This window comes from Crocodylus porosus, unplaced genomic scaffold, assembly GCF_001723895.1.
Source record: "Crocodylus porosus isolate Cpor-Errol unplaced genomic scaffold, CroPor_comp1, whole genome shotgun sequence".
NCBI classification, from domain to species: Eukaryota; Metazoa; Chordata; order Crocodylia; family Crocodylidae; genus Crocodylus; species Crocodylus porosus.
This window is the reverse complement of record NW_017728930.1, coordinates 1050710-1066680: the sequence shown is the minus strand read 5'-3', so window position 1 is coordinate 1066680 and position 15971 is coordinate 1050710.

Here is a 15971-nt window from a genome sequence, read left to right as displayed (position 1 = left end):
CTGGGCTGCTGTGAGATTGAGTTGCTAAAAGAGTGCCATGTGCTTTGGGATCCGTCAGGAAAAGGTGCCCTCTCTAAGTGCAAGGGTTTCCCGTAGACAATGGCAAGAAAAGAGGAGAGTGAAGGCACAGGAACAACCCGAGAGGCCGATTCTCCGCTGCCCGTTTTGAGCCACCGCTGGCACCACTACAAAGTGGTCTGTGTTGGTGCGAGGCCCCGTGCTTCGCCTGACGCGCGTGTGAGTGCACGTCCTGCTCGGAGACCAGAGGAAACCCCGGGCGCGAGGCCACGCTCGCCTCCCCCAGACCAGAACCCACCTGCGTCCCCCGCCTTCCCGGGGGGGGCGAAAAACCAGGTGAAAAAGACAAAATAAAACAAGCCTGTTAATAATAATTACCCAGAAGGGGGAGAAATAAAAAAAGAACCCCCTCTCTCGTTTTTTAATGAGCTCTAAAAACAAAAAACCCCAAAATAAGTTCCTTAATTGAAAAGCTTTTTACTTTGGAGATAGCAACAACACTTCAGAGGACTCCAGATGGCTCCGGCAAGTGAAGATGAAATGCACAAACTTGTCAGAATTCGCCTTATAAGGGCATGAAAGAGAAACCTCGGGGTGAAAGGTCAAATGAAAGCGATCACTTAGCCTGCAGGAACTATCAACAAGGCACTAATTGGACTGAAAGGAGGAGGCAGATGGGAAGGAATAAGGCAGGAAAACAGCTTTGGCGCAAACATCATTAAAAACAAAAGTTTTGGGGAAGGAAAAGGACCGGGCGCTGGTGCAGGAGATGAATGGCCGGTGAGGGGAGCTCGCCGCCGTGCAGCGTAGAGCGACGGGTCCGTGAGGACGCACCACGGCCCAGCCCGGGGCCAGGCCCGCAGCACCCAGAGAGAGCCAGGCGCGGGCTCCTCTGCCTCCCCTCTGAAGTCAGAAGTCGGCCGCGTGCCACCCACCCGGTGTAGGACTAGGATGAACGTGGCCCACTCCGGGCTTGTCCCTGCTGCCTCTGCTGCAGGGAGGTTTGAAAAAGGACGGGAAGCCAGATCTAAATGGAAAGGGGGACTCTCCTCTGAGCTGTAGGGACGGTGGGGTCAGGATTGATGCCTGGAGAGGGAGCAGAGAGCGCGTTTCGGTGCCCTCCTCCTGCAGGGCCCCGTGCAAGAGCTGCGATGCCCTGGAAGGTACTGCTCCTTGGGTCCCTTCCTCTTCTCTCTTCCTCAGTTTGGGGCCTTATGAACCAGCCTGGCTGGTGGCAAAGCGTCTCCTGGGGAAACGACGTGCTACGTGTTCGCTCCTCTTCCTCCCTCCTGGTAACGGTATAAAGCCGGGGCTGGGGTCCCAGCACAGCAGCGTGGGCAGGGGGTGAAAGCAGGTGTCAGACAATAAGAGAAGGGCTCTCCGAGGTCAAGGCACGATGGCTGTGAGCATGGTCTGTGCCGCTGTCTTGGCTTACCGGGGGACTGCGACGGCTGTCAGATGCAGCCCCCCATTTACCAGCGGCTTTTACCGCCGCTCATCACTGGGCAAAGCCCAGACAGCCCCAAGCTGGGGGAAGCACAGACGGGCAAGGGAGCACCAGAGGGGCCCAGCTCCAGCCACCTGAGCGCACAGAAACCACCTACAATTTACCAGCAGTCAGGGCGTGATCCGATGCTCCCTTTGACCTTAATGGGCCATAGACTGGGCCCTCAGCTGGCAGCAATGGGGTGGGGAGTTAATTTTAGGCTTTTGCTCTAAAGCAGCAGGGCTTAAAAATGAGCCATCAGCATGGAGCATATTGCACTAGAGTATTTCCTGTTTCCAGTTCATAATCATTAACTTAAAGCTTTATCAGCAAGCAAGACAGACCTTATGGTTTGAGAATCTATCACTCCTATTGCTTTCCTGAATGGGTCATTGAAAACAGCAGCAGACAAAATAACCTTTATAAGTTATGATAATTCATTCCCCCCGCACGCACATACCGGGACAGAGGTGGGTTTTCTTTGCGCTATTGTCGCCATCTGGCACTGGCCCAGCCCAAGGCAGAAACATTTACACGGAGGCCCAATCAATCTGCCTTCACATTTGGCTACTCATCTGCTAGATTAATGGGACATGGGATCTAGGATGTGACAATAGGCCGCTCATAATGGCTCTGCCGTCGCTCCCTCCCTTTCCACTTATCCCAGGTTTCCCGCTGGGAAATGCAAGAACCAGGCTTGCTTCCAGCAGTGGTGAATGGTTGCCCTTCTCCCTGGGCTTTTTCCCTCATTATAGCTTCCACCACTGAAGACACTTGGTCGTGGCCCTAAAGGCGTGCAAAGTGATGGTCGAGCATTGCAGGCTTGCACTCGTGTTCCTGACCTAAAAACATGGGTAAGAGGCAGTGAGTTGCCAGGTCCAGGCGCGCACTCTGCCTTGCACAGTGCCTCCGGTCCTTGCAAGGGGATCATCCTGCCATGCCGGGGGCCAGTTCCACCAGGGCTCTTCTTAACCCATTTTATTGTCGCAACTGCTCCCTCCCTCAATGGCTGTGATGTCTGGTGCACGGCTGCCGGCCCCACGCCCCGTGGGTCTCAGAGCCAGCATGTATAGGATGGTGGGGCCCTGCCATAAAAGTGATGGGTGCTGTGAATCCAGGTGAGAATCCTTCTCAGACTTGGAAGAACAAAATGAATTTGAAGATCCGGTTCACTAAACCCTCAGGGCACCCCTGCAGCCTCCTGAGGCTACCACGGATGCCACATGGGACATCTTGGCCCCTTGCACTAGAGACTCTGCTACTCATTCCCTAGCCCGGGTCTATTGCCGTAGCCACGGGAGTCACCCGACTCCGGGAGACTTATCTTCCCCCTCCGAGGCCTTGCCTGGAATCCGCCTGCCTCCGAGCCAATTTCTGAGACAAACAACAAACAGAATGAGATGAAGTGTTTTCCTTCACACGCACGCCCCCACTCCTCCTGTTCCTCAGATGAACTCCTTCAAGAAATGAATCTTCCCTTTGTGGAACAGCAAACACCGATATTTCATAGGCCCTCCCTCGGGACGGAGATCGGCAGCACGCACGCACGCGGCTTTCATGTCTCCGAGCGCGTTTAACGCGCTGGGCCTTTTCCAGCTCAAGGACAGTATTTCAAGTTTGGCAAAAAGACTGAAGCAAAGTTTTGATCGCTAAAACAAACAGGCTCGATTGATAGAACATCACACTTCAGCCAATTGAAGCAGCCAGCTCAGAAGTTTGCACGAAGAAAAGGAAAAAATTGATTCGGGTGCAACGTTTCCATTAGATCTCCAGGATGCAACTCCCGAAGCTTTAAATATTTATGAGTGCGGAGGCTGGCTGGGAGCAGCAGAGGAGCGGAGGGCCTCCAGATCCACTGGTGGGGCCTGTTATGGCCACCAGGCCCTCGGGCGCGGATACAGGCAGAAACGGAAGACAGCGCCAAGAGTGGCGGGATGCTCGTTTAATGGCCACGTGGCCGAAGGAAATGGGAGGTCTTTTCCCCACCTCCTTGCAGGCTGTCCTGGATATTAATTAAGCAATCCAACCACAAGTGCTGCCCTGGAAACTCCAGGGACAGTTTGCCTTCTTCTGGATAATGCTGATGTCCCTACAGCTGCTGTAGGAGTCCGTGGTTTTATTCTCTTCTGCTAGTCTTCTGCATGTCCTGCTCCTTGGACCATCATTGAGGCTGTGCAGAAAAGTGACCTTCATTGGACCTTATTGTGCTCCTCAAAGGACCTCATCGTTTGAGCTCTTCCTGAAAGGGGAGTTGAGAGTGGGAACAAAGAAAGATCTGTCCCACGCTCCTGCATACACCTTCCTCAAGTTACTGGGGTTTCTCCAGGACTTAGATATAAATCTCCAGGACACTAGTGAGAGGTGCCCGGGAGATAAATACTAGGGTATTCATGAAAATAAATATTAAATGTTGAATCCAGTACATATAGTAGTCCAGTGGGTTTTTAAAATGTGCATTTGCTTTCCTAATGGAAAGCCTTCCGGACGGTAATCCGTAGCTGATATACACGAGCACATGGGCACTTTCATGTTGCGGAAACCTGCTGGAATAGATTTAAACAGAGTTTGCACCCTAAGTTACACGTGAAACTCATTGCCACAGGATATCCTTCCAGCACCTCCTATGAGCAGCAGACAGGACCCCGCCATGATAGCAATGCACCATGTCCTGAAGCTATTTAGGAAGAGGGCAGTGCTTTGCAAACACAAGACCCCCCCTGTGTGTCAGCCCCTTCCTTCCCCCCTGCCTACATGCTGCTCAAATTTAGGCAAAGTCGGTGTTGAGGTGAGAGGCTGCCTATGCGACGAACTGTCTGGTGGTCACCCTGAACGAATGCTCCTCTCTGCCCATCCCAAGCCCAATCTGCTACTCCAACACTGCAAGGCACGACTATAATTCTTCTGCTCCTGATTTGTAAGAATTAATTACGTTATTAATGACGATGATGATACGTTGAAAGTGTCACTCATTTTTATGGGTGCCAATATTCTCCTTGTCAGACACGACAGCTTGGGTGAGGTACTCATATAAATGCTGTACGATACCTCGAAGTATCTATGCAAATTGGGCCTTAATATCTTCAGATAAATGGTTTAAAGAAGAAAATGGATACAATAGTCTGTCACAGCGTTAATGTTATAGGCTCTGCCTCCCAAATTGGCTCAGAGAAATTAGCAGGAAGGAAGGAAGGATCAGACGAAATAATAAACCTGCTTACCTGTTCATTAATTTAATCTTTTCTTTTTTTTTTTTTTCTTTTCTAGCTCTCCCTCTCCTAGTCTGGCGGTTTCTACAACCGCAGAATAACTAGAGAATGGCAAAGTCCTAGATGAAAGGGAGACTAGGTCTGGAAGCACAAAGATTAAAGGAGAGTTTTTAGGATTAGTCTTTGATTATTATTTTTTTATCTCCCAGGTCCATGCTGATTATGCTCTGCTCTTCTCTCCGCCATCCTTCTGGGGGTGTTTGGCAGAGGACAGCAGCAAACCACACAGACGCCTGGGCGAGTTCCCAGTGTTTTTCTGTGGATGTTATTGAGAAAGTTGCCTGCCAGCGCAGCCGGCTGCCGGGGCCTCGCACGCCTCCGACACGCGTTTCCTTTTAGCTGCATTTTGGACAGAGAAACAGCCCTTTCCCTCCCTGGGACCCAACCCCCAACCCTTCAAAACCCCCCAGACCCAGGTGCAGATTTTACCTCCTCTCTCACAGGTTTACGGAAGCGCGAGGAGGGTTATTTAGCCCCAGTGGAGATCTGGGGACCTTCTACGGCCTGTGACTTGCTGACACGTGATTGCCATGGTCCGACCAGATGTGCCAAAGTCCTCACCCCGGCGGGTCAGCTTTGTCTTTCTAAGGCAGAGGGGCAGTAGCTGGAGGGTTACTTCTCAGCCTGCGTTCGCTCATCGGCTCATTCTGCGGCTGTGCCCTTCCAGCCATTATGCTCATCTGACCCGAGTTTTAGTCAACCTGCATCCCTCTGAGCCACAGGGATACGCAGCTCTGTTGGTGAATAGGAATCAGCAGTGTGATGGGCCGAGGGAAGTAACAAAAAGGAAAAGCAATTTCTAAACGGCTCCAGTCGGAGTCAACCACCGCGTTCCCGCTGACCTCCACCTGGCCCAGGGGCTGTCTGCAGCAGGAAGGTCCGCTGCAAGGGCAGAGAGGCAGGAACCTCCTCGGGTTGTAGAGATGGAAACAAAGGGCTGGTTCAGGGGGAGCGAGGACCTCAACCGCTGATGTGCCGTGGCTCCGAGGGATGTTCTGGGCAGCATCTTTGCATGTACCCGTGCGCACACACTACAGTATTATAGCACAGATGGAGAGGGGATTGAATAGCAGCCTTCACCTCTCTGCAGGGGGTTGCAAAGAGGAGGGAGCTGGGCTGGTCTCAGTGGGGGCAGATGACAGAAGGAGCAATGGGCTCAAGCTGCAGCAAGGGGAGTTGAGGTTGGATATTAGGAAAAACTCTCTCACTAGGAAGGTAGTAAAGCACTGGAACAGGCTTCCCGGAGAGTTGGTGCAGTCTCCATCCTTGGAGGTGTTTAAGACCCAGCTAGACAAAGCCTTGGCTGGGATAATGTAGTTGAGGCTGGTCCTGCTTGGAGCAGGGGGGTGGACTGGATGTGACCGCTTGGGATCCTTTCAACCCTCCTTCCTTATGACTCTGTGACACAATATTTGATAATATAAACACACAATGCAAGAATATTATATATTATGACATGATGTGTATTGTATATTCTGCATCGTTATTATATTATCACACGCATGATTTCAGGCAGGTAGGAAATACCTTGAGAAGAGGGCTTCCCGCACCATCCTGGCTCTCCCAGGTCTCTTTGGAAGCAAAAGTGAAGACGCTGGTTCTAATTTTGGAGAGAAAGAAGGACCAGGAGGCGGGAAGGGTCCGGCTGCCCCTTACTCTTCTGTGCAAAGCAAAGCAGGTCTAGACCCTGATTGACTCAGGATAGAGGCAAGTTAGACCCCTTTGGTGTAGGCCTGGGGCTGGACAAGGCCAGCCGGTCCATCGGATCAGAGTCCTTTACAGAGTCCTGCTCAGAAGTGATAGCACTAAGGAGAGACGTAGAAGTGGGCCAGGCCCAGGGGGATTTTTTTTCCCCCTGTAGCTTTTCTTTGGGACCTCTCCCTGACAACACTCGGCCACAGCACCAGCCAACAAAGCGCCGAGCGCCCTCTCCACAAACGTCGCCCCGTGGTCCTCAGGCGCACGACTCCCCCAAGCTACCCGGGGACCGGGGCGGGCAGCTCGGACGCAGCCTGTCTGCAACCCAGGTGCCCCTGGCACGATCGTACGGTGCCTCCTTGTTGCTGGCTGCTCTGTCGTGCAGAGGAGAACTGAAGCGTCAAATCAATGAGGCATTCAGACGGAGAGAAAGCTGAGCCAGGCTCAGAATGTGATTTATGATTTCGCAGGCCGTCTGAAGTGCTGCGGTTGAGTTTCTTTTTGTAATGGCCTCTCGGTGAGTAGCATCCAATTAGGTGACCCCCCAGGTCTTCCTATTGATTTTTTCAGGGGGGAAAGGGGTGTAGTTTTCTCATTACTCTTTCAGCAGCAGCATCACCGGGGCTGGGATGGGAGACCTCTCGCAAGAGGCGGAAGCTCGGGAGGTGTTGCAGGGCCGAGGGAGGAGGCGCCAGGATCTTGGCGGGATAATTTGCTGTCTGGCAGGGCCAGACGCGGCCCATGCGGCCAGAGGGAAAAGACAGCGCGCGCTGCGGCACGGATCTGCCACTCCCAGGGGCCAGGCCTGCCGCCTCCTCACCCCCTTGGCTCAGGAGGGGGCACAGCCCCTGGAGACGCATCTCCTAATGGACTCGGCGCCGTGCCGGACGCCTGCGCCGAAGTGGTTACTAGCCTTCTGCTTTCCGGTTGCTCTTGTCCTTCCCCAGCGAGCCTGCACGTCCCTTCGACAGGCACAGATGCTCCCCTCGGATTCGAGCATACCTGGCTGAGCACCCGTGGGCTGGGGGTGTCCTCCAGGGCCCGGGAAGCCTTCTCCGCCCCGCTTGGCTGTGCCTTGTCCGCTGGCTGCAGCAATGTGCAGTGGCCCGGGCGAGGATGCCGGCTTCTCCCTCCCCAAACCTGCTGGCCTCGCTCGCCCACCTGGACATCTTCCTGCACGATTGGCCCACGTCATTCCATGCCTGGGATAATACAGCGGTTTCATTTCTGCCTTTCATGACACCTCTTTTGAAATGAGCCCAGTAGTAAAAAAAAGGTTCATTTCTCAAGCGATTCTACCTCCCACCTCTCATTAAACAAAGGGGAAGGGGAAAAAAAATTAAAAAAGAACGAAACCTGAATGCAAGAAGATAGAAAACTGCTCTGATTAATTTAAGAACTCTAACTAATGCCCTTTATGTTTTACATAATAATATAAAGCTTTATTCAGAGACAACAGCCTCTTACATCAAAGATTCCTCTCTCACACTCTGAACTTTGGAGCCCTTCTCCATGCAATTAATGCAGAAAGATCTAAATAAAGTTACTCAGAGCAGCTTGCAGATAATATCTTGAGCTATGAAGCAGGGCTCGCTCTGCTCAGCAGGCAGAAGCACAAAAGCTGCTTTGCTTGATATTCCTTGCCTGCAGGGACCCCATCCGCTATCGTTAGAGCCCGTGTGTGTGTGTAAAGGAGAAACCGCGAGAGCTGCCACGGTGACTCGAGGTGGCAGCTCTCTTTATCCCACCACGTGGGCAGCGCTGATGAAGAAGGGTGCTAGGAGACTGATTTGATTCTGCAGTATCGGAGCCCGTACCTGCAAAGCTTTGCCCCGTCCATGGTGCAAATGCTTCAGGACAGACTCTGATACCTTTACTTGTGTTGAGTGGCATCTTCCTTTGTGAGCAGCCTCATTACAACGCACCGGGGACCGATGCACCTCCATTAAGGGTGTGTGGAAAGATCCAGGTAAAAAAAGGCAAGACTTCAATGGGGAGTTTGTGCCAAGAGCCCCATCACCGGGGCACTGAGTGGTGGGGCTGCCCCTGGAACAGCCCGGGAAGCAAGACCCACCTGCCTTGCACAACATACAGCACCGCTGTGCCAGCACGGCCCTGCTGCTGGACGCCTGCCTGGTCTGCCCTCACCCAGCCATCAGCTCCCATGTCCCAGCTCCCATCCATGCGAGCCTGGTCTTTCTGAGGCAGCCAGAAAATGCAGTGTCCTTTTCCCCACTGTGACCATTCACCTCCACCCTTCACTTTGCACTGACCCAGGGGCCAGCAGGCACCGTGGAGGGCAGGAATGGGCTAGAGAGTAGAGACCCCCCAGTGCTATGTCTAGGAGGCTGTGTGCTGAGAGCCCTGTCTGCCCATGCAGTGGTTGCAGCACATGTTGGTGCACGGAGGACCCCACCGCCATCGAGAGCGGCTGGGAAAGGGGAGGGATGGGGCTGTTACTGCCGTGTGCAGGATGCTGCATGCTCGGGGAGGCTGGCTGAGCTCTGGGCAATCGGGTGAAGATGCAGCACTGGTCTGGGAGGCAGGAGTGGTGGGACGATGCTCCCCCAGGGCATTCAATCTGGCTTCAAAGTCCAAACCCATTCCATCGTGGGAAAGCCACAGGCGCAAGAGAAGCAAGAACTGCTGGCGGACGTCTTCCTTTTCCCCTTTCTACTCTTCCCGTGTCTTATTTTCAGAGAGCCCAGGAGCCTGCGCAGCATGCGGGTCTGTGGCTTTGAAGGAGCTCCTTCTTGCACAATCCTTTACCCCTCGCGTTCGGCATCTACCACCTAATGCCCAAGGAGCTCCGCTGCGGCGCACGGTACAGGGCTGCTGCTCCATCCGCTGCTGCAGGGTAAGCTCTACCATTTCTATTCTTAGATCGCTGCAAAATGCTAATTGCTTTGCCTGACCTCTCCAAGATAACAAGGGAAAACCTTCCCTAATTAGCACTGCAGTCTGTGGGTGAAGGAAACCAAATGTTGATCGTAGAAGAATGCACTTACTGTAAATTCCAACATATGCTGTGGAAAAATGCCGGCTAAATAAGACTTCAGACGCACGGGGTGTTTCAATAATAATGAATACCCACTGCTGTTTATTACAGAACAGAAACACAGCACCAAGCAAAGCCGTTGCATTTTGGCCTTCCTCCCAGGATGCTCCGTACCGGGCCTGGACCAGAGATGCAGAAAAGAAACGCGTGAGGGGACTGCACAAAGGTGGTACCAGCAACGTGAGCATTTGCACATCTTTTTATGGGCATGGACTAATTAGGCCTCCCCACTTCCTGGTGAGCCCGTAATTATTATTACCCATTTTACTAATGCAGAAACTGAGGCATGGAAAGGGTCAACCACTGTCGCCCGGCCCCCCGGCAGGCTGGAGAGTATTCAGGAGCCCAGGGTCCCGTGTTAGCATGTGCCTACCGTGACAGATCATTTCTGGGTAGAAGAGGTGCAGAGCTGGTGTAGCACAGGGCTGGGATGGGGGCAAGCAGCGCTCTGGACTCCAGCAAGTTTCTACTGCGTTTCCCTCCCACCCCAAGTACAATTCAGGACATTTCTCTCTGGCCTGCCCTTAGCAGGGCCCTGTGTGCCTTGCAGGGCTACCGGCGCCATCCCACCTCCCTCCTGCACGTGCGAAATGCCGGGCTGTGGCACACCCAGCGGCGAGGGCAAGAGCGAGGGCTGGTTTGGCGATGGCCATGTACTCGTGGAGCTGGAAGCACCAGCCGCCTCCCCGCTGCAGCCGGCATGGAGTGGCAACTCGGGCAATGATTTACAGGCAGCTCAGAGAGGTTGTCCAGCCCTTCCTGCTTCCCCCTGGTCACTGGCGCTTGTCCCAACAACATAAAATATTTACTTGGCCCTAATTAGGCCTAATCACCACTTAACCTGGAGAAGGGACATACTCACGCCCAGCGGTTCCAGCCTCCACTGCATCTAATTAAAAGACAGGAGCGACTGCCTGCCCTGGCCTCTGCAAACGGGCAGAGAGACCATCGGGGCTGTTTGTTTGAGAGGGAAGGACCTCATTTAATGGAGCTGCCGGGCTGCTGATGCGCTCGGCCTGCAGTCAAGATTGCTCTGGTCAAAGATGCCCCCTGGAAGCTGCTGGCTGGCAGCTTTATCTGCATTATTTCTTCCCTCCCCTCTTGTTCGGCTGCATCTCCAAATGTCAGTCTCTCCCTCATTTTTCACCTTAAAAGAGACCTTTTCCTTTCCCTCCACTCCCTTGTGCAGGCTCCTCCGGCGAACGCTTTTCCTGCGCAGAGCACTGACCTTTCCCTCGTCTCCACAGGACAGAAGCAGCTTTGCACCTCCCTGATGGGAACTGGCTCCAAAACTTCCGTTAATTGCTCCATCCTGATGGCTTCACGGCGGAGTCTCATTCTCCTGCCACTGCGGCAGTCGCCTTCCGCCTCTCCCTGCCACTCTGCTAAGAGCCGGATGGACGGGAAACAGATTGCTAATAAGACAACCAATTAACAGGTCTTTAATCAGAACCACTTCTGCTCTTAAAAAGGCCCTTTCAGGTTGTTGTTGATTCCAGCGTATTGCTTGGGAAGCCTTCAGCATGAAGCATCCTCCAGCATGTGCGTCTGGGCTTTGCTATTCGTGGTCTGACACGGAGGTGCCCCGTTGCACGCTAAAGATGACCAGGCACCGCTGAGATGCGTCCTCTGCACCAGCAGCTTTGCTCTCCCCCCACCGCTTCGCATTCACCAAGACCCCAGATCAGCAGGAAGGGACCACTCAAGCTCCCCAGCCCACATCCTTTGAGCACCTCTCACCCAGGAGTGGATTTATCCTTCCAATGTTATTATCGTAACTATCGGCCCCAGCCTGGAAACGGGGGCCTGCGGTAGTCAGGGACTAAGTGACTCACCGCAGATCAGGCAGGGCACGTATGGAAGTGCTGGGGTTTAAACTGAGATCCCCCTGGCCCAATCCAGGGCCTGAGAAACAAGGTTAATCTTTTTCCTGCTGTGCCAGCACTGTGAGAAAAGCAATTAGGACCGAGGGGTGGTCCAGAATCGCAGACCATCCAGCACCCCTGCACCTTGGTGAGAGAGCTAGGGTTAGGGACTGAGACCCCGACCTTGCATCCCATGAGCTCACGAGCTGCTGAACAACCACCCGTCCCCACTGCTCTAAACTAGTCGTGTCCTAGGCACAGGCCTCGCCACAGGGCCGGGAGCTGACCCCTTTGTTGGGCTCCGGCCGCCCTCCAGTCTCAACCATTTACTCCGTTGACCCAGCTGGACGCTGCGTCGCACCAAGCACAAGACTCCCCAAGTCAACGTGGAAGCAAAATTCACCAATGCAGAGGGAAGCGAGCCAGTTGCAATAGCTCATCTGATTTATTCGGTGTGCCTCTCCCAGTGTCTCCAGGTTATAAACAGGTAGCAAGAAGAAAAGCAACTGATTTCTTTTTCAGTTGTTTTAATCAGAACCACTTTTTTTTTTTTTAATAGGCCTTTTCATATTGTTATTTTTACCCGTTTATTGCTTGGGAATCCTTCAGGCTGAGAAATCCTCCAGTGCACCAGCCTCGGCTTTGCTATTCAGCATCCTACTCTAAGGCACCCTGGTACATGCTAAAAATGACGAGGTGCTGCTGAGATTTCCCCCTCCATCTTTGCTCTCTCTGTGCTGCTCCCTAAATGCTACAAATATGCAACTATTTTTTTCGAGCCCTTAGAGTCTCCCCACTCAACCCACGCCTCTGCAGCAGCCTGGATGAATGCCTGTTCCTAGTAAGGTGCCCTGCAGATCAACAGGCTCAGGCCAGGTGGGCTCAGGGGGGCAAGTGAATTGCAGAGCTGATGGTCTCACCTGCAGCTCAGAGCAGGAGGGGAAATGGCTTTCGCAGCAGGGATGAACTCTGAGATTTGGAGCTGTTTCCCCCTCCCGAACTGGGCCAAGAGGCAAAACTTTGCGGACAAGGAAGCTGAAAGAAATTCAACTCGGACAGATCAATCGAAGCCTGCTGTTTCAATCACCGCAAACCCGTCCTTCCTGTCCTGGCTTTTTCATTTTTTTCACATGCTTTATGATAAAGTAAACGGTGGAACAAAACATTGTCTGGACCCAAGAAGTTGAAATCCTGTTTGGCTCAATTTCCCCAGCCCGAGCTTAAAATGTCAGGAGAGAGGTGCTGTCTTCCACCATGGCCAGGGACCCCGGAGGTCCCAGAAATGACCTGGCTGCCAGAGGTGTTGAAAGCACACTCAGGCCACCTGCTTCGTGAGAGATGCACCAGTGCTTACACGGGCAGCTGCATCTTCCACCAGTCATTTCCAAGGGATCATCCAGCGTAGCTTGCCTTGCACTCATCTGATCCAGGCCTGAATGAGGTCAAAGAGACATAGAGAAGCAGGGTTGGAAGGGACCTTCAGAGACCCTCGAGTCCACCCCCCTGCCTGAAGTAGGATCATCCCTATCCAAACCATCCCGATACGTATAACTGCGCTCAGGCTCTGCGTTCAAGACGAGTGGCTGCAAATTGCCAGCACCCACTTACCTGCCAACGGGCCTCTCCTCTCCTCTCCTCTCCTCTCCTCTCCTCTCCTGCCCTCTTTTTTCCCCCAGCCAAGAAACTTTCCCCATGTTTTCACCCAACACCTGCTGCAGTGGCAGCCCCGTGAGCTCATCCACTTTATTCACTCTTTCCTTGGAAACGGAGGAGCACCGGGTGCCTCCCCAGGTCCTCAGGGCTCGAACATGCTCGGACAGCGCGGTGTGAATAATACTCATTTGAACTGGCATGTGTGCGCACCGGCTCTGGGAAAATCACATTTTCTCACCGCCGCAATGAGGTTGCAGCCGCCTGCGGAGACACCGGCTGCATATCTCTGAGAAACAAATACTGTTGCTCTGCACTTGGGAGCTGCAGCCACGGCCTCCGCCTCTTGCGGCTGCTTGTACGGCAGATGTTCAAGGCCGGCTCTTCTCCTCCCTCCAAAGGAGCAGGACCCGGCTGCTTTGTTTCTCATGTCTGCAGAAGCCTTGCTTGCTCTCTGCTGGTGCACGATACAGCCCAGCCTCAGGCCCCGGTAGCAAATCCAGCCTTGTCTGTCCCATGTTTTTTTGCACTGAGCTGGCTGCAACAGCACGCACCCCTTGCAGCTGCACTGCTCGGGTGGGTGTGACTGATCCCCATGCTGCAGCATCCGGGCTCGCATCAGGACACCGCCGTGCGTGTAATTACACCAGAGCGAATGCACCTAGCCTAGACGAGCCCTTGCATCTCTTCACTCGAGGGCTGGGGGCTGCTGCTGGCACGGAAAGGTTTGTCGAATGCTGCTGGACCCAATAAACAGCTGTTTCTCCCAGCTCCCAAACATCAATCACCACTGACAGCCTTTCCCCTTTGGTCAACGGCACGGGTTTCACCTTAATTTCTGAGGAGGTCTTTCTTGCCAGTTGGAAACTCATAAATACCACTTTGCAAGTGCAGGTAGAGCTAATGATCAATGGCACCCTCACAGACATGCCGGAGGCTTTGACCTAATTGTCACTGAAATACTTCCTGATTAACTAATAAATAAAAGCCAATTAAAACTTCTGTTCTTCCCAAAGTCTCTTCTCTCTCTACTTTTTCTGCCCCTCCCATCCTCTGGTTTCAACTGGCTCCAAATGAAACGCTTGTTTTGGAGGCACCCGGTTCCTTCACCACCTACTGAGCACCACGGAAAAGAAGCAGGGAACCCAAGGAACAAATGTCTAAGGGTCTCCCCATTGCTGACTTCTGGGCCTGCCTGGAGAGGATCGGTGCACACCCTGGAGGCAGAGGTAGATCCACTTCAATTAGACCCTGGCGTTGCTACCAAGAGGGCAATAGGCACGTGCATTTCTCAGCCCATCTGGAAAGGAGCCTGGGTAAAGCCTGTGAGCAAAGGAAGAAGCCTGGCCAGAAGTTTTGTAGCAGCTTAGAGTGGGTATTTAGTCCCCCTGATTTTAAGCTCTTTGCTAAACCTGCATAAAGCCTTGGAGCAGGGGAGGCCTCCTTAGCACGTTTGCTTTGCTCTGCAATAACTTCATTACTGTAATGGGTTCGTGCCTGTCCCCCCTCTGTCTCAGCCACATCGAGCACTCATCCAGCAGACACGCAGCCTTTCCAGTGGATTTGATTTACTCTGTAACAAACCTGGGAAGAGGGTTTCCATGCCAGGTGTGGGATGACTCCTTCTGACCTAACAGGCTTATCCGTTTTTCCCATTTCAGGTCCCTCTGACTATACAACCAGGACATGGGGACTGGCTCCCCAGTGCTTCAGCCCTGCAAATCCTTCAGGGGTGTTCATAGAGGGGTGCAGGGTTGTTGCATGCCAGTGCAGGCCTGGGTGGAGGGCCAGCACCCGTGCCCAGGCAGCTCACGAGCACACGGGTAAGCATGTGGCATGAGAGCTGAAGCCGATGGGAGTCAGAATTGCCTCCTGAAACACCTGCTGTCCTTGCTGGGCATGAAAGCACTCTAGGAACGATGCCCAGAGCAAGGCAGGGGCAGCCCACGGCTCTGAGCTATTATCGTTCGAGCTGTTGTGCTAGCTTTTGACCCATTGTGCTGCTCACCTCCCATGTGAATGTATCGAGCACTTGAGAGACTGCAGGTGTTTGGCAAGGTGACACATCCGTGCAGACAACCTTTGCATTGGAGTGGTATGTAATTTTAATTGTATTTGTCCTCCGTTAAGATAATCTCCAGCTAATGAAGTCAGTCCTGCCGGGCTGCTTTATGTTGCTCCTGGAGTTTGTCAGTCGGTTCTCTCCTGCTGAGATCAAGTCTCTTAGCGCGGATTACCTCTGCGGTTATGACAGCTCTGTTATAGGAAGGACAAAGAGTTGAGAAGCTCATGCTGCGGTCCCGGTTGGCTGGGGCTGGGGCTCCCAGGGACAGTGGACCCCGATGGAAGAAGAGCCCCCCGAGGACTGAGCACCTGCCAAGGAAACAAGGTAAAGAGGACCTGGGAGACAAAATGGGGAGGGTTGTCCGGTGACCTGCGCTGCACCAGCCTTCCAGCTTCTCCTAGAAAGCACCTGAATTGCAAACACCCCCTGTGCAATAAGCAGCGATTGCTCTGCTGGCTAGATGCCCTGCCAGCCTGTGGAGAGCAAGCTCCTCTCCCATGCCCACTGATCTGTTCCTGTGCCTGAGGCATGCTGCTCGTGTCCATGCCATTCCTGTTCAGGGTATAAGGAAGGCTTTGGGCGTCTAGAAAACCATCCCAAAACATGGCAACCAAATGCAGTGAACGGACTCTTTTTGCCCTGGAAGCAAGGCTGGAAATCTCAGGATTTCCATCTAACCCACCTAGCCCCGGGCCCTCTCTCTGACACCAGGCAGCACCACCTGTTTTCAGAGGCAGCCACGCACTTGGCAGTGGCATTAGGGACGAATTCCCTCTTTGTCCTTCCCTACAGGAAAGAAATTCTTTCTCCAGAGTCTGCTCAGCCACCCTGCTGAGACTTCCAGCCAGGGGCCGGTTAGAGCCTA